Source organism: Centropristis striata, chromosome 9 (assembly GCF_030273125.1).
Source record: "Centropristis striata isolate RG_2023a ecotype Rhode Island chromosome 9, C.striata_1.0, whole genome shotgun sequence".
Classification (NCBI taxonomy): domain Eukaryota; kingdom Metazoa; phylum Chordata; class Actinopteri; order Perciformes; family Serranidae; genus Centropristis; species Centropristis striata.
The window spans coordinates 22,516,929-22,540,165 of NC_081525.1; the positions used below are offsets into that span (position 1 = coordinate 22,516,929).

The following is a 23,237-nucleotide window of genomic DNA, read 5'->3' on the forward strand; positions in this document are numbered from 1 at the left end:
ATGAGATTTCTCTGCTATCATTACGGGGCCGAGAAAGAAAGCCACATCTCACTCTGAGTGAATGCCTCGCTGCTCTTCCCCTTTGCCTCTTCTCAGCACAGGCATGTCTAACCATCACTAAGACGGATCGATAGAGCTGAGCTCCGTAAGCTGCCTGCCGCCAATACAGGAAATACTGTATGCTGTAACGAGATGGGGATATTAAGCAGTTAAAGAGGAGGGTTTTAGCTAAACAGTAGCAGGACGTGATTAGCGTAATAAAAAAAGCTTTCTTTGCATAAGTTTTACAACAAGAGAGCCTTTGATCTCCTTAAGGGGCTGGTAGGAGGAATAAAGGCATGAGAGACTACCTCCCTCCTGTGAAAGCGTTCTGTGAGCGGAGGGTTCATGAGATTTCTGCTGATGCGGCAATCTAGCCCGCCATATATTGAGCTCCATTGTTTCCATGCTTTGTGATTGATTTTCTTCTTTCACTAAGTATGTACGTTGAATAAAAATCGTAGGATTTCTTTGTACAAAAGAAATCAATTTATAGAAAGTGTAAGCACTCTGGTTTTAACTTTATTGCTTGTTTTCTTTGCTCATTGTTAGATATGAGTGCAGCACGATGTTGAGGGGAATGTCTGCTTGACATTCAGTATTGAAATGTTATAAATGATTCTGTTGGATCCCTATATGAAACCGTAAAAAAACACTGTTTTTGTTATGGGTAGAAATTCTTTTGAAGCCAAATTCCAATCAATCGAGCATCACATCAGAGCATCAGTAAAGATCTTTGAACGTATGATCCTCACCTTGCTTGTCTTTTTTGAGGAGGATGAAAGTGCATGAAAAAAAAGAAATTTTTTGGATAATTTAGCAGTGTTCCCCATATACCCATATATTTGCCAAAGGGCATGTTTTGACATCAAAGGACCAGCTGTCAGCCTTGAAGGGTTTATAGTGATAGCAGATGACTGTGAATTGAATGACTTCCAAGACTTGATCAAAGATCCACTCTAACATTTGGAGACAGTTTGGCACTTTTTTTGACTATCCATGGTCTGTAAAGGCCATGCAATCTGCTTGTTAGAGAGCAGAGTTGCTTTTAGAAAAAAAAAGTGAAAGCCAATGAGTCTTCGAATGAAAACAAAGTCCAGTATTTGTTAAATTATACTTCGTATTTTCTGAAAAACGTGCGTTCGTCCTCACATCCATCCAACCCTTTGGGTGTTCGCATATTGACAGAATTGATACCATGTTGGCTGCTGGCGAGGTCGGTGCAGCCACTGTGGTGCCAGACGTTTCCTGTTGCTCCAGCAGAATAACAAGCTGTGGTGCCATGCCAAGCTATGCCATGCTGTTCCCTCTGACCTGGTTAACTCCCCTGGGCTCCGCAGTCTTTTTGCCCGAGGATGATCATCCATGGTGGATCAGTCTTTGTGTAATTAACAACAGCTTTAGAGCTTTTTGCAGTGGCTGATTCATTTTGGTTTTATATAAATGTGGCTTTGAAAGGGTGAGCAGTTTAAAAACAGGTTTTAATGGAGCTAAATGTCTGCGTCAGTTGCCAAAAGCTGTGTCATTTGACTGCAACAAGCTTCAGATTTAGGTGCTGGATGTAGCTTGTTTACAAGATTAAGGCTTTTGAAGGTCACGTTTTAAATGACTCAGAATAAATTGCACTCGTGCGCTTTATGGAGGTAATAATAATGATGATACATTACTTCACATTCATTTTGCAGATGCCTTTGCCCAAAGCAACTTACAATAAGTGCATTCAAACTTGACTGGAACCAGAGCTAGATATGAAATATTCAACGTGCGTGCCTCCCAAACAAACAACCAAAAATGTGTTCACTGCTGCAGTGCAAGTGCTTACAGTTAATATAAACTGTTTACATGGTAACGCAATTTTTATTACCTTTAAAATGGCACTTCAGAGGCTTAACAAATCCTGATTGTTATCCACAGTCCTCTAACATGTAATTGTATAGCCAGACAATTTGTCTGAAATCACATTAGACACTCCTGTCAATGTAATATTCAGTAATGGGTTCAGTTGCATTCAAATAGCAAGGTGGGAAATTGTCATCAGCGGCGAAATAAGTTGCTTTTTCCACGAGGCTGCTATTCTGATGGGGATGGGGAATTGCACGAAAGCTTTAATTCTCAGCCTCATTCTCTTTGTTATGAGTCTTTGAAAGTGAATTACTCACACATCTAACTCCTCAAAGAAAAGATGCCTTTGTTGTACAGCTGAAGAAGTGGACGAGTGGTTCACACAGTAGGTGCAATATCAAAGATTTATGGTGGACATCAAAACATTTTGAAACTGCGTAGAATCTTTTCATCTTGTGGTATTAATGATGGCTGATAATGTGCTGGAGAACTCAACTTTAACCAAAAGTTGTTGTTTTTTGTTTGTTCTTACTTTATAAATAGCCCTAGTTCAACATATTATACTTAATAATTATATCTATATATACATTGAAAAACACTCATTGGATACCAGAGATGTCAACTGGAAGTTTACATACAAATCTTAATGTACAAATATTGCAGACCAATTATAACATTACACTGAATTAAAGAGTGAGGCGATGTAATGTTTGCATTTGTTTTCTTAAATGGTTATGATTTTACAGCATTGGCATGTTTAATGACACCAATCTCCACAGGAACAACCTTAATTGACCATTTTGTTGAAAACAGGAAAATTGCATATGTAAATTGGGCTACCGGGATAGAGGATGGCAATTGTATAAGACAAAGTAATACACAGCAGGCAATTATTATTCAGCACGTCTATATTCATGATTCATCCTAAATATGTTCCAAATGCTGTTTCTGACAGCAATAAATCAGGTTAACAATATATGCTGAGGTCGCCAAACATTGTGTTTGAATCACATTTATCAAACGTAGATGTTCTTCCTGAAATGTACTGCAACCATGCTTTCATTTCAACTTTGAAAAATAACAATTAAAACAACATTAACATGGTATTTTAACGACTGAGTACTGTATTAGAATGCCTGCAAAACAGATGTAATTAATGCAGCAGAGGTCTAAATTTATTGACATTAGTCCCTCAAATGGGTCAAGCTAAAAGCAGAATTGGATCCCACACTTTCCATTATGCAACTCAATACACCTACAAAATACATCATAAAGCCTTTCAGAGGCTAATTAGTATTCCTCTTGAACAGCAAATTGAAGCTTAAATAGATAAAAATCGAATATTCAGAAGGTTTAGGAAATAGAATTACTGCTCTCTACACATGCAGACAACATGCAGTCAGTGGTAAGGTAAGAAAGTATATTTTCTCAAGTACTGTAATTAAGTACAAATGTTACTTTATACATCTACTTCATCACATTTTAGAGGCAAATATTGTACTTTTTACTCCACTTCATTTAGCTGCCAACTTTAGTTACTTTTTAAAGTTGAGATTTAACATTAAAAAAATATGATCAGTTGCATGTTTATGACTAGATAAAAGTATATTAAGTAGTTAAAACGAGCCCTATCTGGACAACAGTTGCTGCTTACATAGATACATCAATAACAATAATACAAGAATATATTTGGAATATAAAGAAAAATCTGAGTGGAGCCATTCGGAGTACTTTTACTTTTGAACCTTTAAGTACATTTTGTTGCTGATACTTTTGTGCTTTTACTGAAGTAAGTTTCTAATGCAGGACTTTTACCTGTAGGGGAGTAATTCTGCAGTGTGGTATTAGTACTTTTACTTAAGTAAGAGATCTGAATACTTCCTCCACCACTGGTCATACCAGACCAAATAAGGCTTTAGTTGCTGCAACCCACAAATGTTTTTTTTTTGTGTTGAGCAAGGATGTTTTTTATTGCTTATTAGTTCAACTTTTCTCAAATATGAAACCAACAACTGAGTTATTTCTTCTTTCAAAAGAGGATCGTTTCAATTAATTTCTAAACTCTTTTCAAAAGTTCCGCCTCCAAGATTATTTTTTAATATTTCCTTACTTAAAAAAGTTATTTGTGCAACCCATGAAACAGACGGATCCTTTCATGGCAGAACCTTGAAAACAACGTAATCTGTCTGCCTCTCTCTCTCCACACTGCCAAACTCTCCGCCTGATGAGACTCTGTGTCAGCACCCTCCTCTGTCACTCTGAGGAATATTGTAGCCTCGTTGACAGGAGTTTGACAGGAGTTTAACTCAGTAATTTTCAGGGCAGCTCCAATTCAAACAATCCCAAATGCATTGGCTCACTGACGTTTAAACTATCATCTTTGTGATGGAACCAATTTAATGCATTTTTTCCCCTCTCTTTGTTGCATGTGTCAAAATGTCAATGTTGTACAATATGTCCGACCCTTTGAATATTGCTGACAGCATGGGGGGCTCCCACTCCAGCAGGATGGATAGACCATCTGATTGATATATTTTTGTATATCTTGTATTATTTAGACCAAACTGTTGTACTCCTCTCCTTCACAAATCAATTTTCCACATGAATGTCTGTATATCCATAGTGCTAAGTATGTGTTTATCTCTTGAGTGTTTGCTGAAGGGTTAGTGTGTTTGCGCTTGTCTCTCGGCGTGGACTGTGTATACTGTTTGTGCTACGCCGTCGTGCAGTCACACTTCTCGGCAAATGTTTCTGCCTCTGTTTGCTCGTAGATCGATTTAATTGCAGCAGTATATTTGCAAAGAAAAACAAGCAATTCAAGCATCTATACCAAAACATCTAAAGCACTTAGCTAGCAGCGAGCATCGCCTCCAAAAGAGCTCATACGTGAACATACACATGCACACAAAGGCTGTGAGTATATTTGAAGAGAAACATGAGTAGATGCAAGACATCTTAAACCGTGGTAATCCAGAAAGCAACGTCTGCAAGAAACTGTATAAAAATGCAGCTGTTTTAGTTGAATCTTCTCACTAACTGTTGCTCATGCAGTATATTTTTGCCCATTTTTTTTGAAAAGTTGAACAGAGAAAGAACTTTTTTATACACTGCCGAACACGACAGTCCTTGCTGACTCTTCTGGATAAACTCTCTCCTTAGTTTCACAAGTAATGAGACCATTTGTCTCACAGCATTGCATGAGAACAAAGCTTATCTCTGTGTTTGCCATTTGTCGTTAGTACCTGTCAAACAACTATACAAAGTTTTAGCAAATGGGCGCTAACTCTGAGTTCGGTCAGTTCACTTGCTTAGTTCAGTTTTATTTTCTTTAATTCAATACGAGAAGGCTTTCAACATTTTATATCACTCCTGGCTTCAGATACAGCTGGTAAAGGGTGCCGATATTCGTCTGAAGTTGGTGTTCGCGTCTGATCTACTTCACTTACACTCTCCATCTCTCATTCAACTTTTCTTCCTCTTTTACTCTCATCCTCTCTTCCTCTGTCTTCCCCCTCAGTCTAACCCGGTGGTTGAGATCAGCAGAGAGAAGAGAGAAGCCCCTGCATGGATGGAGGGATTCATTATCTTCTCCTCCTGCCGTGCAAATTGCCCTGTCGCTGTTCACATCTGATCAGTAGATAATTGGATAGTTTCTTATCTGAGGGACCTCATAACTTTTTCACAAAGAACTTTTGATTTTTTTGCTGCGCTCATCACTATGGTGAGGTCCTACCTTTCTCTTCAACCTAATCCGTCTCTTGTGCTGGGGTTTAAGCCCCTGCAAACCCTTATTCCCCAAGCTTTCCTAAGCTCTACTGACTCCGGGAGTAAAACTTCCTCTTCCCGTAGTGGTGCCATAGCTTTGACATTGTCATTTCTCCTAAAAAAAATATGTTTTGTATTCTGTTTGGGATTCAGACCCGCAGTTTAAGAGGCAGTGATGTAAAAAAGAGGCCCTCTTGAGGACCAAAGAATACAGATGCCTTCATGAGGCGCCGTCAGGGGCTTTACACTCGTAACTTCTGCTGCCGGGTTTTGTTCGGCATCAGCCATTACTGCCCAGACGTGGCTTGTCCAGCATTTGAAACTACATCCCTTACGCCTTGTTTGTGCTCGCCTGCCAAAGAGTTGTTGGGGGTGCTGTGTGTGTATGTGTGGATGTCCAGTCTAAGTGATGGGGAGGAGGCCTTTATAAAGTCCAAGGCCCATGTTAGGGACAGAAAGGGGGACAGCATTAATCTAAGAGTTCAAGCCTATAGTTGTCACCCTGTGCAGGGGTGGGAGGGGTGAGGGAGGCTGAGACACTGACTTAAAGGCCTTTAGTCCAAACAATGAATGCCCTGTGTTTTAGAAAAAAAGGCGAGAAGTTCACAGTTCAACCCTCCACATGCTTCTTCTTTTACCTTTCACCATTTTCCTCAAAGTGCAGCATCTCCAGTATCACACACTCTACCTCTCATTCCGCTTCTTTGAATAGGAGCCGTCCCATCGGAAAGGATGAGTTGTGATATCTAGTGTTTTCTCTGTCAGAAAGACAGTGAGACAAAGGGTATTGTCACAGATGCAGCCTTTTCTGTGTTTGCAGTGGCACTTTTCTGCTTAGACGTCATGTTTGAATAAGCTGCCTCGACATGCAGGCAGATCAGCGCTGCCAGTTCGACAGCAGAAGATGCAACAGTGAAGAAATGATGAACAGATGAATGCGACATTAGCCGCTCAAACACACACTTAGTACCGATTTTAGAGAATCCCAACAGCCTTTGCCAAAAGATTCAGTTTTGTTTAATGAGTTTCATTTGTGAAAATGACAGAATGACAGAGGGAGAGCTTTTCCTGAAAGAAAAAAAACACAAAATAAAATAAGTGTGTGGAAAGTGTTTTCTGGATAGTCATAGCTCGAGAAGAGAAACAAGAGAGTAGCCATATTTCCCTACAAGAGTCTTAAAAATCACATAAACTTGATGTTTAAATAATTTAATTTTGATATGCTATTTTTTGTCATCATGTCATATCTGGCTTTTTTTCATGAAAAGCGAAATAAATGTACTTAAATAGAACAAGAAATATATTTAAGTGCTGTATTTTATTATATCTTCAAACCTAATTTGGCCCCAAAGGATTAACTTTTCTGGTTGGGTTGTGATGGACAGATGCAGACAAGATTTTAGAGCATAAAAAGCCCCTTTTCAATTGTTGTAATTGAATTAAACCATTCACTGGTCTGGTCATGTCAAGCCACTCATTAATAATTCAACAAGTGCATTTCCACTTCCTTTTATCGTATAATTTTCTTCATTGACGAAAAGATTTTCCACTTCAAGAGAGCATAAACATGGCAGTGTTTGATCGAATTTGCTGTTTACATCTAACTGTTCTAATTTGGTTTAATTTGCACGGTGGAGCTGAGATGGAAATGCAGCTTGTGAGAGAGAAAAGACAGTTACTGAATGAGTGAGGGTAATAGAAGGAGGTAGAAAGGGAGAGATAACCTCCAGACTGTCAGCAGCGGATTATTCTCCTCTTCTGTTCAATCAAAATTCCATTTCTGTTCCGCCTTCACCGGGTTTGGACTCTTCTGGCCCCTGACGCCTCCCAGTAATGCAATTAAGATCCATAAGCTTTTCCCGGGAATAAAGGGGCTGAAAGAGGGATTGCTCCATGCTTCAGTGAATTTGGGGAAATCTGTGTGTGTTCTCATGTGTGTGAGTGTGTGAAGATGGATTGGTGGAGGGGAGGAGCAAAGAAAGGTAATAACGGTCGGGTCCCCTCTCCCCTCTACTCAACCATTTCTCCCAATGAAGAAAGAGTTGTTTTCTACCCCCTCACACACACACACACACACACACACACACACACACACACACACACACACGCAGTCATTTCTCTGTCGCTGCCACCTCCACTCCCATTGAGATGCTATTGTGTTGCCATAGTGTCAGAGTGACTTTCTGAACAAAACTTCAACCATTCAAGCTCTACCCTCAAAGCCATCATGGCTGCCCGCACAGCAGATTGCTTGTTAGCTTTCTAAACCAAAAACTGCATTAAACAGTAGAGCGTGTTGTAACTTTTGTTTGCTGCAGATCAGTTGGAAGCTGTTTGCTCATGCTTTATGCCAAGATGAGCATTCCTCTGCAGTTTTTAAATAAGTGACGCCTTGGTAAATGAAAGTGAACAGGGGAGCAATGGGACCTAATAAGCTGCACTCCCTCGGGTCAAGAAGCAGGGTATGTCAGGGTATCCTGCTCAAGTTAGGGTTTAGGCAACAAGATCTCCAACCTAAACAACAGAATAGGTTGCTTGTCAATACCACCCATAATTACCCATGTGATTGTTTGTCAATGGGCTTTCCCCGGAGCTTTCTAAAAATAGTGAACATGTCAGTTTGGTTGAATTTAGGCTACAAAACCAGCCTGTTCTCCCATCAATATAGGTCGTGTGTACAGGCAGCAAAAAAAACGAGCAGATCTCCGTATTTCACCGTCCGCTGATGCTTTCACCCAGGACAGCGAGGTTCGCGTCCCGTGTGGAAAAAAAAGTAAACCATTTTTTACGTTGTTTACGTAGGTTTCGTGAATTTTCTACGTAGCTTGTCACGTGACACGTGTAACTACTTCACTTCCGGCATATACGTACATTTGTTTAAACTGTCTTTTATAACGCCTTACCAGGACGTTTTTTGCCCCCGCTAGAGGGCAGTGGAGGACAGTCTAAAACTTAAATATGGGTCATATTTCGCTGCCTGTACAAACAACCTATGGGGTCGTTTTTTAAGGTAGACTAGTCTGGATTGAAGTGGGTTTTTTTTCCACATTTGACCACATCTTTGCACAGAAATGTATTTACATAAATTCCCCTCCTCAAAATGAAGGAATTCATGTGATGCATTCTCACATCTGAGCACTGCAGGTGTATCAACATTTTTGTTCATAATTGCACCTTCCGTATTAGTCAAAAATGCTGGTGTTTTTTTTTTTTCAGCTTGCATTTATAAAATAAAGAAAAACAGCACTGTGTTTCGAGGTAATAGTGAACCTGCATGACGAACAGGGCATTTGAAAGTGGCTCTGACACTCATTCAGTTCCACATAAAGAAGAGGAAGCAGGAAGCGGCGGTGAAAAGAAGTTGTTTATGTTACCTAACAGGCAGCAACCTTCACTTCTCCATCTCACCTACAGCAAACTTGATTTCACTCCATCTTTGTCATTATACTCAATCTTACACTACTGGATAAAAAAATAATACGAGAAAAGGTGTTAGATTTTGCTTTATAAATCACAATTGAATGCAGTTCAGAGTTAAAAACAAAAAGTGTTAAAATACAGCCACACACACTTGGTCGAAGAGTTTTGATTAGGGATGCAATTGGATTTTCCTCCCTTCTGTCGCTGTTGCATGCTCTGCCCTAGATTTGTCACTTCGCCAGCATTGTTGGTTGTTTTGTGCGTTCAGCAATGGCGTGGGCAGTGCCTAAGCAGTGTTGTGGTGCGATTGAGAAGATAATTGGCTTTTCACTGAAGCAGTTTTATGCTGATGCAATTGAACCAGTGCACGGCGTAAAGGTTAGGGCGATATTAGGCCCCATACAAATGAGAACAGGACAATACACACTGAGGCAGATGTCAAAGCCAATCTCTTCTTTTAGCCTAACTGGAGGGGATGTGTGTGTTTGTGTGTTTGTTGGGAAAAGAGGTTTGTGTACTTTGCTGAGAGAGTTGGATCTTCTTTTACGTGGAACAAATGAAAAAGTCAGTGGGGTGTTGAGTGCATTGCAGCTGCTCACATAAGCAACTTTAATGCACACTTATAGGCAGAAGCTATGACATCACAATGCATATATGTGCACACAGACACAGCTAAAATAACAGAAAATAAAACTACGACTATTTTGATAATTGATTACTATCAGTGATTGATCAAGCTAATATGACAAACATTCGCTACTTCCAGATTCTCAAATGTATGGATTTTCTGCTTTTCTCAGATTTATAATGGTAAATAAAACACCTTTTGTAGTTTGGAGAACAGGTTAGAAAAAAAGCAATTAGATTAAGCTTGAAGGTTCATTACTGAATTTTGAAATAATTGTTTTCTTATCTCAGGGTTCAGTTACTGGAATTATTTTTTGCAGCTTTCAGATAGATAATATGAAATATAAGCATGTATTGCATGTATTGCTGTATCATATATGCACAAATGCATAAGTTATTACGTGGCTGAAATTCCAAACCTACATCATGTGGTAACTGAACCACCTACATAATAATTATTATTATTATAAAAAAGTCAACTTTTATAACAATTTTTAATTTTTTTTAGCATTACAAAGAATATTTATCAACCAAGTGTACTTACATTTTAAGCAATTCCAAAAAATAAAATTACAATACAATAAAGGGGTAATATAATAATAACAATATTAATATTATCAATAATAATACTGATGATAAAAAGTCAACCTTTTTTAACATATATTTTTATTGATTACTTTTACCATTACAAAGAACATTTATCAACCAAGTACCCTTACATTGTCAGCAATATATTAATAATAATAAAATAATAATAATAAATAAAAATCAACCTTTTAATAATAAGAGACATTTTACATCTTTTCAATTCATGCAATTAATTAGAAACCAAACAATTCATCCAAAATAATTGCAAGATTAATGGATTTCAATATTAGATATCAGAGCTAACAGACTAACTGAATTTCCCCTCGGGGATAAATAAAGTGATTTGATTAATAATAGGGTGTGTTTGCATGTGTATTTATTTTGAATAGGACTTTAACCTAACACTACCATTTGGTCCAGACCACCCCCCTCTCTCCCATTAGTGTTACTGTTTTTCCCACTGTATAATAAATGTTCAATAATTCAAACCATTGCCTTCCTTCCTTCTGCCTCTCAGCTCCTTTGTGTGTGATTGTATGTTGCTATGCTCAGCTCTCTGCCAGTGAGCTATGGTGCTATGGCCGGTCTCTGAGTGCCTTTGGTTGTAGTGAGGGAAATCAACTGTGGCAGAGCTGTAAATTATTCCTCTGGAGGGCTAAATGGGCCGCAGCCCACACCCGCTCCCGTCCGCTATACCTTTATCAGGGCCCAGTCGGCTCCTATGGGCCCCTTATCCGTCAGGTCTGAAAGGCCTCGGCCATGCAATACCAATGACATGGACCACAAAAAGAGGTTGTTTAGTGAGCGGGGAGAGAGACAGAAGATGGACAGAAAGAGAGAGATACAAAGAGAGAGGAAGGGAAGGGAGGGAGAGCGCAGAGATCCTGTTGGGAATATCGCAGGGCCATTATGTGGTAAATGAAATTAAGGATGGAGGAGGGTCGACCAATGGAAGGAAGTCATTGGCTTTTATATTTAATTCAAACAATGCAATAAAAATGTTTAGGGTTCTGTTTTGATCTTGAGCTTATTTTAAGATGTCATCAACCCTATTTGATGTTATTTCATGACTTAATTGGATTGAATTGGGTCAGAGTGATCAGAGAGGTTCAAAGGAAAAACTGGATGTATAGTATTTTAATTTTGGATTTAACGGTATGGTATGTCGTCGTTATAAAAGTGGATTTTCTGCATTATTAATAACACAAACCATAGATAGTCAGTTAGCTGAGAAAAATCAACCATTTGATGATCTTTCAGCTGTTAAACATTCTGTGTATGAATGAGAGAAATTACTTATTTTTGTCTGTTTTGTAACAGTGTAAATTAAGTTTGTTTTGATTTTGGACTCTTGTCAGACACATAAAGCAAGGTGAAGATGTCATCTGTTTCTCAGAACAGTTTTTCTGATGCTCATGCTTACAAAGACTCCAGTGTCTACTTTTCTTTACTCTTTGGAAAAAGCTCACTTTTTCATGACTTCACATGCTTTTGTTCCTACTGTCAAAACAGTTTCCTCGCATCTATTCTCTTCTTTTTGACATGCTCAGATGCAACATTTCACAGCTCTTATTCTCTCTACGCAAAAGAGGGCCATTCAGTTTGAGACACATGTTTACACCATGCAAGAAAAAACAAAGAAACATCCATAAAGTAATTTTTACTCAACAAGATCTTAACCACACCTTAAAGAAAACGAAGGGGAGACTTTCTCTTTGCCCTTCTGCCTCTTCGTTTAAGACTGTGCAGCATTGTAAATGCGCTCTTTAAAGCTTTGTTTACATGGTAGACAGGCCTCTGCTGTCTCGTCCCCCTCACCCTCGCTCCTTCGCCGCCTGAAAGAGGACTTCCTTGCATTCTGATCGCGGGCCTGTCTGTTCGTACGGACTCTAAAGAATACTAATGAGCAAGACCTCCTCCGTATGCACACTCTATTCAGTCACGGATGGTAGAAAATAACAGGAGACATATGATAAATGGTTGGTCCCATATTGCTCTTACTTATTATCTAGTGAGAGCAAGCCTCTCTCACAATGAGATACTGATGTGGTGTGTATTATAGCATCTGTGCTGTGTTAAGTACACAGTGTGGGGCCGTTCCACAGAACTTTCACTTAACTGAACAGCAGAGAGGTTAAATGTGACTTGGCTGACCAACACTTTTTCAGCATTATTATCATATTGGACTTGAGTAGTGGAACATTTTAGTTGAACTTTTGGTTCCTTGGCCTCAAAAGGTCCTGTCTCCTGAGGTAGTAATGGTCTATCAGCGAGGACATGTTAGAGTGGACGGGCTTCATTCAGACTGCAAGCGAGCACTGATTGTTCTGTCAATATGAGGCCTTGAGATGTTATTTTAGTTTAGTTTAGTGCACTGAGAAAAATGTGGAGTGAAATTTACTTAAAAACAACTAGGTAGCTTTATCCTTGCAGAAAATCATGTTCTCAAGTAAACATTACTTACAATTTCATAACATTTTCTAGCAAAAGCACTCAAGTAAGCTTAACTAGCAAATAGTAAAATACACTAAGGAATAGTGAGTAAAAATTAGTGGAAAAACTAGTAAAACGTACTAAGGAATAACAAGTAAAATTTTGTCACTAATACAGAGAATTGTGAGTTAAGTTTACTTGAGTTCTATTGATAGAAACCGGTCTGAAACTATAAGTAGAGTTTACTGAGAATTTCTGCGTGGAAAAAGTTACCTAGCTTTTTCCTAATAAAATGTACTATGAATTTCTTTGTAGAAATTGTCGCCTAGCTTTTTCTAAGTAAATTTAACTAAGACCAGCTTTGCATCTAAATGCAAAACTGACTTTTACACAAGTTACATAACAGAAAAGGGAGGGATTACCAGAGGAAGTAGTTGATGAAACAATGAGGACAGAAAAAAAGGAACCTAAACTTCATATGAAACTGAGATCAGAAACAACCTTTTTTCTCTGCTTTTTTACTTTTACACATTTGCTTTCCAGCATCAACTCAAACATCAAACTGTCACAGAAGTGAATTCCGTTAAAAAAACCATGACCTCCGCCTCGTTCTTGTTAACAGTGTTGTCTCATCATGTGCAAAACCCAAGCTGTTGCTATCTGCCTAATTTGCCTAATCTTTGTGGTTGTTGTGAAACAAACAAAACACAAAACCACATGCACTACTCAAGGAAATTCCAGTTCCTCAGTTGCTTCCTGTGTTTAGTTATTTGGCCTCTTTTGTTTGAGAACCTCAAAAACCACAAGACTCAGTGCTGCTGTTGGCTCCTGAGCATCTTGTTCCTCCTGCCATCTGTACTTCAGATTGCTAAATCAGCCTCTTCATTCACGTACGAACAAAAAACTTTAACTTTCAAATAGGGCTGGGTGAAATATCAATATAAAAATATATTGATATGTTTTTAATGTGATATGGAATTGGACCATATCATATATGTCGATAGTTCAATTTCTTTTCTTTCTTAATATATAAATGGTACCCTTACTAGGGGTTTTCATATTTAGTTATTTTGTAATGTTTGTTATTCTTTCTCATATGAATATATTTATTTCAGAAAAAGATTGTCCAGTTTTATTTCATAGGCTATTTATATTTAAGATATTTTTTCTATTTAAATGTGCACTTTATGGAGCTTTGATTTAAAAAAAAAAAAAAAAAAAAAAAAAAGGTACTCCTGTTGTTATACAGTATTTATGTTCACTTCAAAACTACTTGTGTCATGTCATATTTGGCTTTGACTTTGACTTAACATTTGCTCTCACTTTGCAATAAAAATATCGGGATATACAGTATATCCTATATCGATATTCAGCCTAAAATAACGGGATATGACTTTTGGTCCTCATCGCCCAGCCCTACATTCAAATACATCATAGTTACTGATTGCAGTGTTACCATCAATAGAAGACAGACTAGGAGGGTAAATTGTGCTAATATACCAAGGGGTAATGTGTTTTTAAGATTCTAGCAATAAAAATAAGGGTAATGTGGTAATTTGTAGTAATAGATGGACATTATTCCACTCACTTGCTCCTCCTTCACCCCCAGAAAGAATCCATGTGTAAAGCTCAGTTCAGCTTAAGAGTTAGCCAGGGCTTTGGGTGGTCAAATGGGTTCAACAAAACCCCCCTAGTGCCTGGCACAAGCTGTACAGAACACAAACATACTCGCACAAACACACACAGAGGAATTAGAAAACATCATTGCCATCCAGGGATACTTTCCAAAAATGCTAATGCGGTGTATTTGACCTGTTCGCTCGGCCTACGTTTTTTAAAAGCATTCACCAGAATAATGAAAGACAGTCCTGGATGAGGTTAAAGCTCTGCTGTTATCGCACTAAGCCAGAGAGTTCAGAGCATCTTCCCTTTTCAGTAGCTGGCGGCAAAAAGAGAGGATGTGAGTAGGAAAAGAGGAGAGAATAAAGGAAGCAGCGGCTGAAATATTAAAGCCATCCCTTGTACACACCTCGCCAAGCAACCTACTTCCTTTTTTTGTCTGTGTTTCCCACACATAGACAGAGACACACCCTTCTGTCTTACCTGTAGGGGCCCGTGAGATGAGGCTGATCAGGTTTAAATAGCCCTCCGGCAGGGATGTCTTTGATGGCTGCTGCCCAGCCTATTTTGAAGCAGGGCTCATTGCAAGCTCCCCTGTGGGATACTGGATCAAAAAAACAGCCAGTGGAAAGAAAGGTGGGCCTGTGGGAGGAAGGGGGGGATGCACATGCCCAGTTTGTGTGCAGTTGTGACTGTCCTGTGAGTATGTGAGTGAATGTGTGTGCTCACCTTGCTGTTCGTCTAAGAACTGCCAGTTACAAGCGGTGAAAGAGGAGAGAGGACGGGGGTGTTACTGACAGTTCTCGCCAAGGAGCCAGCATTTCCATTTTGTTCGCTGGAAGCCGAGTGTGAAACTTTGATGAAGAGCAATTTGCATCTCTGGATGGCTATGAAGAGGTCGGCTTTGTTCGCTGCCATCGAAAAGCCGTGCCCGCACACTGCTGGTTCCAAAACCTGCCCACCCCACCACCAACCGGCACCCACCCTCTGCCCTTCACCCTCCACCCTCCTGGCACTACTTTTCAGCTGCTTCGGCCAGCAGCTATTGCACCATTGTGTTGTGTGGCCAAGAGCACCTGCTGGGAGTCCTTTCATCAGGCTCTCTCTGGGGTTTTTCAAAGCGATCCAAGGGCACCCCCCACCCACTGCACATACACACCTAAAATCTACCAGACAGATAGGTGGAGACACAGATGCAGAAATAGCGTGCATCCATGTGAAACCAAGGCACCTTGTAGAAACGCATCAGTCTACATGAACGGGAGGAGCGGCCAAAAGGTGAATGGCAACCACCTCTTGTTTGCACATAATGCATCCCACTTTGTAAATTATGCATCATCTTTGAAGAGCAAATGAAAGAAAGGTTCCCCACTGTCCCGTTTATTAAAACTGAACAAATAGTCCCCTGTGACTGCTTTTGAAACGGGGAAACTTAATGAAGGGGGATGGTGTGGGAGACAGTGAAACAGGAAAGAAGACAGCGCAGTTTTGTGTGTGTGTGTGTGTGTCTGTGTGTGTGTGTGTGTGTGTGTGTCTGTGTGTGTGTGTGTGGTAATGGGGTTGAGAGGCGAGTGTCTGGGTCTGTATTTGTATTCCGGTGGCCCGGGGTATCCGTGGATACACCTAGGTGACTGGGAAGCATGCAGAAGGAGGAAATGGGAAAGCGGTTATTTCACAAACGTGCCCCTGATACCCACGATGATTAGAAAGAGCCACACAGTGAAAGGTAACTCTAGGTCACTTCTGTCCAGAATATGCTCATCTATGGCTTCTTCCTCATTTGTGTTACATATTTGCAGATGATTTTTTGATTGTGATAACAGCAGACATTGCAAAGGGATGATTAATTATATGCATCTCTGACTTAATGTATTAAAATCACAAAAACACTTTCTCAATTCCCAGTGGTGAACTTAAATGAGTTATCCACAAGACATGAACTTGAAAAATAATAAAGGTATTTTATTTTGTAAATGTCTGAGCTGTTTTGAATCAGCAGATTCTGACAAAATGTATCAGAAAAACTCTTTGAAAAATAATAAGCATCATATACTGTATATGTGTGTCTTTGTTAGTATTAGTTTGTGAGTAGGACTAAACAAAGACACTCACTCACGTGTCTCTCACTCACCTGTTACTTTATTGGCTGCTGAGAGTTGTGAACACAGTAAATGCACAAAACTATAACATTTTATTTAATGGAAATGCAACAAACTCCTGAGTCGCCTGAACTACACAATTGTAGCTTCTCCAAAACCAGAGTAAAAACTAGTGTAGAACCCTCATACCCTCATGTAGAACCCTTTAACCCTCATAACACTCCTGATGTAGAGTTGGCACTGTTTCGGTTGGACGTAGACATGGACATGGTTCAGTTTGGACCTTTTTTTCTTTTCTTGTTTTGTGTTTTAGGTGGGTGAATAAGAAAAATAATTTCCCAAGAACACTCCGGTAGAATTACTTAATCAACTTTACATACATGAACTAAATAAATGGGACCAGTCTACACATTGCTGACAGTTGACTTTGTCCATTTGTAAAATTTTCAATAGAACACAAATGATCCATAAAATCAATGACAAACTTATCACATTGTCTCCGAATGAATATACAGACTTCATACAGTAATTAAGCATTTAACTGTAACTTTAAACTCTCATCTTGGGCGATGTGGCACCAACTTTTGAGTCAATTCTTTGACTTTTTATGAGAACTTGGTTCCACAATGGCTCCATTACAATTGAAATCCTTCTTTGGCCATGTCTTTTTCTTCATGGATTGTGTGTGAGTCGTTCAGTTAATCACACACGCACACACACACACACACACACAAATTAAAATTTTGTGTCAGTTAGCATTGAATTTAATTGACTATGCCTCCACAGTCGTGTATAATTTGCTAATCTTCATATTTCAAAGTCAAAATCCAAGATATATTTTGGATTAAGTAACCACAGGCCACTCCCTGCAGATCTCTCTCTCCATTCAAAGTTGAGATGTCATGAGATTACACCCGACAGACGAGCTCATTTGGCCAGCTTACAAAGTATGATGATTCATAAGCCGCAACAAAGGCTGTGTCAAATGGTTCCTTCCACATCCCTTTCTTTGCTCCCGCCTAATGTTACCAAATCAAGCAGCTTTGTGGGCCAATGAAAAGAGCTTAGTCATTGTGTAATTTCATTCATGCAGTCGATGATGATGGGACATGTAGGCCTTAAAGGGATTAGCTGAGAAAACATGATTACTTTGACAGTGTAAACCTGCTTGAGACACCAGTGGTGGAGCTTTAAAGAGGAAGCTCTCGATTAGTGAGTCACAGTGCTGACCGTGCAACCTTTGACCCCATTGAGAAAAGGTCACGAATAATAGTGACGTCACATTTACAACATTGTCTTGTAGGCTAGGTCCTTCTTATAAACTTTACTTTCTTTCAGGATTGTTAAACTTTATGATGTCAAATTAATATTCAATTAATAACAGTCCTTAAAGAATAGACATACAGCAGATGAAACATTTACTGCAGGTTTGTGAGGTAAGATTCTTTTCAGGGAATGATTCCTTGGTGGAGGAAATTGTTCAAGTTGATATCTGGTTGATTGACAGAAAGCTGAGATGAATGTGATGCCCATGCTGATATCAAGCAGAATCCAAAATGAAGGCTTCATGTTTATTTGACAGTTAATCTAAGGCTGGGATTTTTTCAAATACTTTACAAAACCCCAACAGCAGCAACTTTGCTCAAAAGAGACATTCAGCCTAGCTGACTTTAAGCTTAATGCCTCCAGGAAGAAACTAAAGCAACAAAACGCAAGAATCGTTATTACTTAGAAATAAACAAAGACAGTTATTATCCTTAAAGTCCATTTCAGACATGGTATTTTAGGTTATTTACTCTCAATTGGCTCGATTATTGGTCATTAGTGTTTAGGTGGAATTGAACTCATTTGCACTCAACACATACTGACTTTTGTATCAGTCTTTTGTCCCAGATGAAATGGCAAATTCCTTTGTCATATTGGAGAGGTGCAGTGATAGAATTTAATAAACTGTATGAGTGAAACAAGCATGATTTAATTTGCATGTGCATTTTTTTGTCTATTTGCAATATACGGACTAAAACAAAGCTGAAACCTTGTCTCTTGTCCTGAGGCTTTCAGCTATTTCCATTTCCAACACATGTCTACAGACTCAGACACAACATTCATCTGTCACTATTCTATTACAGCCTCGGATTCAGATGTTTTGTCACATTGAGGCTTCTCCCAGTGGGAGTTTTTTATTCACTCTGATCTCAGGCCACCATCCTTTCATCCAGTAGGTGCTTTTTTTTATTTATTTTTCTAATCAGTGATCACCAACAGAGCAGACAAAGGAAGGGACAACCGGCTGTTTGCCAAAGGGAAAAGGGGCGGGAGAAAGGGAGGAAAGGTGGGAGCGAGCGAGCGAGAGAGGGAGTGTGTGGTGGAGGCGGAAGGGGAAGGGTGGAGAAGAGGAGCGGATAAGGAACGTAGAACGAATGAGCGTGGCAGGAGAAACAAAAGACGGGAGGCTGTGTACAGCGTTTTGTTTTGCTGAGAGCGCAGCAGAACACGAAGAGAGGCGGGGTCAGTGTGTCACAAAAAATAATCACATTCCAGCATCGCCTCTGGAAGCTCTCAGCAATGCAAAGCAGCAGGTTGGGATTTTTTTTATTTTTTTTTTACCTTTGTCACCACTGTAAATATGAGCTCCCTTTTCTTCTACCTTCTTTTGAACTAAATAAACAAATAAATATGCACAAACTACTCCGCTGTACAAGTAAACACACAGAGATGCTTACATGCTCCAACTCCTGGTGACCTTTGTCGGGCTCTTTGTTGCTTCCGAGCGGCAGCCATTTGTAATTGAAATGAATTCTTTTTGCTTGTCAGCAGCGGGATAAATTTGTCCCTCTCTTTTGTCTGTGGATGCTCAGCAGGCTTTGTTGGAATCTCTACCGTGCCCGTCTTCCTCTTCCTCTCCCCCCTCCCCAACCACTCCCTCTGGCGAGTGCTGATTTTTGATAATAAGCCCAGTAGTAATTTGTCATGTGGACCGACCAGCAGCACGCTGCATGTGTGCGGTTTGGGACTTGAATGGCGATGGTGGAAGTGCAGGGCCGCGAAAGGAGAATTACAAGGCTCACAGTGAGCGTCGATTCATAGAGCCAGCGGGAACGATGTTTGCTAGTGAAAGGCTTTTTCTTTTTGTTTTTGGAGGGGGCTGCGGAAACCTCGCATGTTTCCGCTTGTCAGTCAGTCACTCGCTTGAAGAGTAATTACAGAACAGTGATGATGAATTTTTATTTTGCCACTTGTGTGCGACTGCCACAAGCATATTAATTTGGGTTTAGAATGAGGTGATTGCCACTGGTTTGTAATTGAAAATTAAATTGCCATAATCAGCAAGGTTATTAATTATTTAGCAATTATGTGTTGATAGAAGAGCTGATAAGTGGATTAATCATTTTAAGATGTATGTTTACACTGTTATCTAGCATATCAGCTCACATTTGTAGGCTTGAGAAGCTGGATTCAATATCTGCCTTTACATGTTCAGTATAGGCATGCACACACGGAGCACACAATATCGTGTGTCTGTGTGTGTGTGTGTGTGTGTGTGTGTCTGTGTGTACGGCCTGCCTCAAAGGGGTCGGACTAACTGAGGTTTCATATAGTACTGTATGTCCCCTCCCCCCATACACCAGACAGGTTTTATAGTCCCAATGGGCCATTTATGCTATATGTGTGAGTGAACCTGTGAGGAGGTATCCATTTGTGTGTGTGTGTGTGTGTGTGTGTGTGTGTGTGTGTGTGTGTGTGTGTGTGTGTGTGTGTGTGTGTACTTGTTTTCATGACAAATCAGGACATTTTTATGATAACACACCTACACTATCAGGACACTCTGAAAAATGAGGACATTTTTGACGTCCTCATTTTTCTGAGCTCTCTACAGTGTTCTAGACCCCTCCAACATGCTCCCAGACCAAAAATCTCCAATGTCCTGAAACATCACAATTTTAAGAAATTAAGTGTGTAAGTGTGTTTAACATTTTTGCTCATTTTCGATTACGCCAACTAGTGGCCAGTTTTGGAACTTAACACACTTTTAACACACTTTCGGTGACGTCACGCTGCCGGTCCTCATATGTCACTTTGTTCAGACACACAAACACATTTGAAGCATTACTGCAAAATACATATTCCATACAATTAGAGTCAAAAAATAATAATAATAATTTTCATCAACATCTGGGTCTTAGGTGCAATAAGTAATCTCATCAACAGTAGCCTAAGCCAGGTTAAGTGGGTGCAATGTATTGTGAAGGAACAACACTATTTACAGCACTGTCAATAATCATATATTGCAATATTTATTAGAATTATTAAATTTCTAATAAGTATAATCAATACTCTTCAACTCTGTAGTAAACAAGTGTTATGCACAGTAAGCAGTAGGGTTGCAAAGGGGTGGACAATTTCCGGTAAATTTTTGGAAACTTTCCATGGGAAGTTAAAACTGGGGAAATTCGGAAATATTCCAAGTTGGAAACTTGCAATGGGAATAAATGGGAATTAATGGGAAAGTTGGGGTAATTCTTACAAACTGTCATATGCAAGCATAAATATAAACATGTATATATATACATATGTATATATTCTTTTGTCATCAGCTGACATGCACGCAATTGTTCACAGCCTTTCCTTCTACATTAGCTGGGGTAAAATGTTTCCACATTGTTCTGTAGAATAAGATGAGAGAAAAGTTTGTAAAAAAAATGCTAATGCATGCTATGCACAGATATATATATATATATATATATATATATATATATATATATATTGCAAATTTCCCATTATTCCTGTTAATTCCTATAAATTCCAATTGATTCGCATGGAAAGTTTCCAACTTTGAAAATTTAAGGAATTTTGCAACCCTAATAAGCAGCACCATAAATTCTCACAGTGAACAACAATATTCTACACTCTCATTCAATAGTTAGTGCTCAGCTCTGTACAGTAAACATCTTGGTGTTCTGTATAGTAATCAGTCTTAAGCAGAATAAGCACCACTCAAATTATCACAGTGTAAGTGAGAACAATAACAACAACATTCTATATTCTTAATAAGAGTATGGATATTGTTGTTCTTGTTCTCAATTTCACGGTGAGAATGTATAAGCTGAATACGCCGACCATGCTAAGTGCGAGGGAAGATCTTCAGGATCTGTTGTGCAGGGCCAGCAGCTCTTGTTTGAGAAATGTCTGGAAATACAAAAAGTTTCAAAATGAGTCTTTGGAAGTTAATCCTCATGATCAATGCTGAAATTCCAAAATCAAAAATGTGTTTTTCCTCTTGTTCCCACAACTGTATGTTTGAGCTTGTGTATGTGCTGTATGTAAACAGTCTTCAAGGGTCAAAATCTGCACATACATCATTCTGCATGGTACTTCTGTTCCTTGATTTTGAATTACTTTGCAGTATTTTGTAATTGTATTTGACAGGGCTATTCAGGTTCATTCTGTGTGAGCACATGCTTCCTGCCTAAACTAGTGCAGTGGACTGTCCTTCATGGTAAACATATTTTCTGGACTGCAATAACTACATAATATATATCTTACTTTTTAGAATGTAAACATTGGAACGCCGTAGGAGAAGGCTAAGGACATAAACAACTGATACATGCTTATTTGTTCACTAGTTTAGGCAGGAAGCATGTGCTCAAACTGATTGAACTTGAATACAGACATCCTGTGAGTAGTGTGGCCTTACAAAATCCCTTTGAGTGTGTCAAAGTGTATTGCTCTTCAGCCCTGTTAAATACATTTATAAAATACTCCAAAGTAATGTAAATATAGTATTTGTGTTTTGTGTCTGTGATGCTCCCTGATGCCACAGGGATAAAAGAAAGTATATCATTTAGGCAATAATTTTAAAAATGAAATTAAGAATTTACCTTTTCAAAGTAGAGTATTTTATTCAATCTCATAACATGCCTGAAGGGGATCTTTAACCATTGACAACTTTGAAATAACATATTGAGGTGGTCAAGCTTTACTTGTTGTCACCCAAAATATTCTAAGAGACAACAACATTCCAACAGGCAAGCAATATAAAAGAGCAATTCACATATTGCTATGTGGTGGATTAGTAACATTTTAGGTAATTAGTATTCTACGTTAGGAACCTTTAAGTACAGCAAAAGTAGGTTGAACTGGGAGGTTCCTGCTGCTGCTGCTGTCATCCAGTTCAATATGGTCATCATCAGGGTCAGTCTCTCCTCCCTTTGTGCACCTATAAGTATTGATTGACATAGCCAACACTTCATTAATTATATTTTAAATTAAAATGCATTAGCCTTTTTACAATATAGCCTTGTGTAAAGTGCAGAACAACACATTATACTACTTTTTTTTTTTTTTAAATCATCTGTATTTTCATCTGGAGGTCCAGAGGTGCTTCTCTTGTTTTCATGACAAATTAGGACATTTTTAAAACAACATACCTATAACACACCACAATCAGGACACTTGGAACAATTAAGACATTTTCACATGCCTATTACGTGTGTCTAAGAACAGTTTCCCATGCAAACGGAACCAAATTAACTGTAACAGCAGTTTGCAAAACATTATCGTGACAACTCTCAACAACTTAGAAACATTGTTCTTACCTGAACTCCGGTGCGTGCTGCTGAGCTTCGAATGTAAACACGAGGGAAGTCCGTGACTGGTGAAGTTCCTGCATTAACCACTTCCTTTCTTTCAAAATAAAAGCCCCCTTGGGTTTTATACACAGTTCAGTCTTATACTAGGTTTCAGTTTTGTTTCCGTTTGGTCATACAACCGTGGCTTGAACCAGCTTTACACAATGATTGCGTT

At 39.1% G+C, this 23,237-nt stretch overlaps 1 protein-coding gene and 1 long non-coding RNA gene across 4 annotated transcripts in view; one reads left to right on the forward strand and one right to left on the reverse strand.

Annotated features, from left to right (window-relative positions):
• lrp8 (low density lipoprotein receptor-related protein 8, apolipoprotein e receptor) overlaps positions 1-23,237 on the forward strand; it is a 214,811-nt gene that overhangs the window by 58,876 nt on the left and 132,698 nt on the right. The gene's annotated exons all lie outside the window — the stretch shown is intronic.
• Positions 20,297-23,139, reverse strand: LOC131977314 (uncharacterized). The gene is made up of 4 exons (XR_009394879.1): positions 23,030-23,139; positions 22,535-22,650; positions 21,552-21,620; positions 20,297-20,508 (listed from the first exon to the last, which is right to left on the reverse strand). It is a non-coding gene; the product is annotated as an uncharacterized LOC131977314 (long non-coding RNA).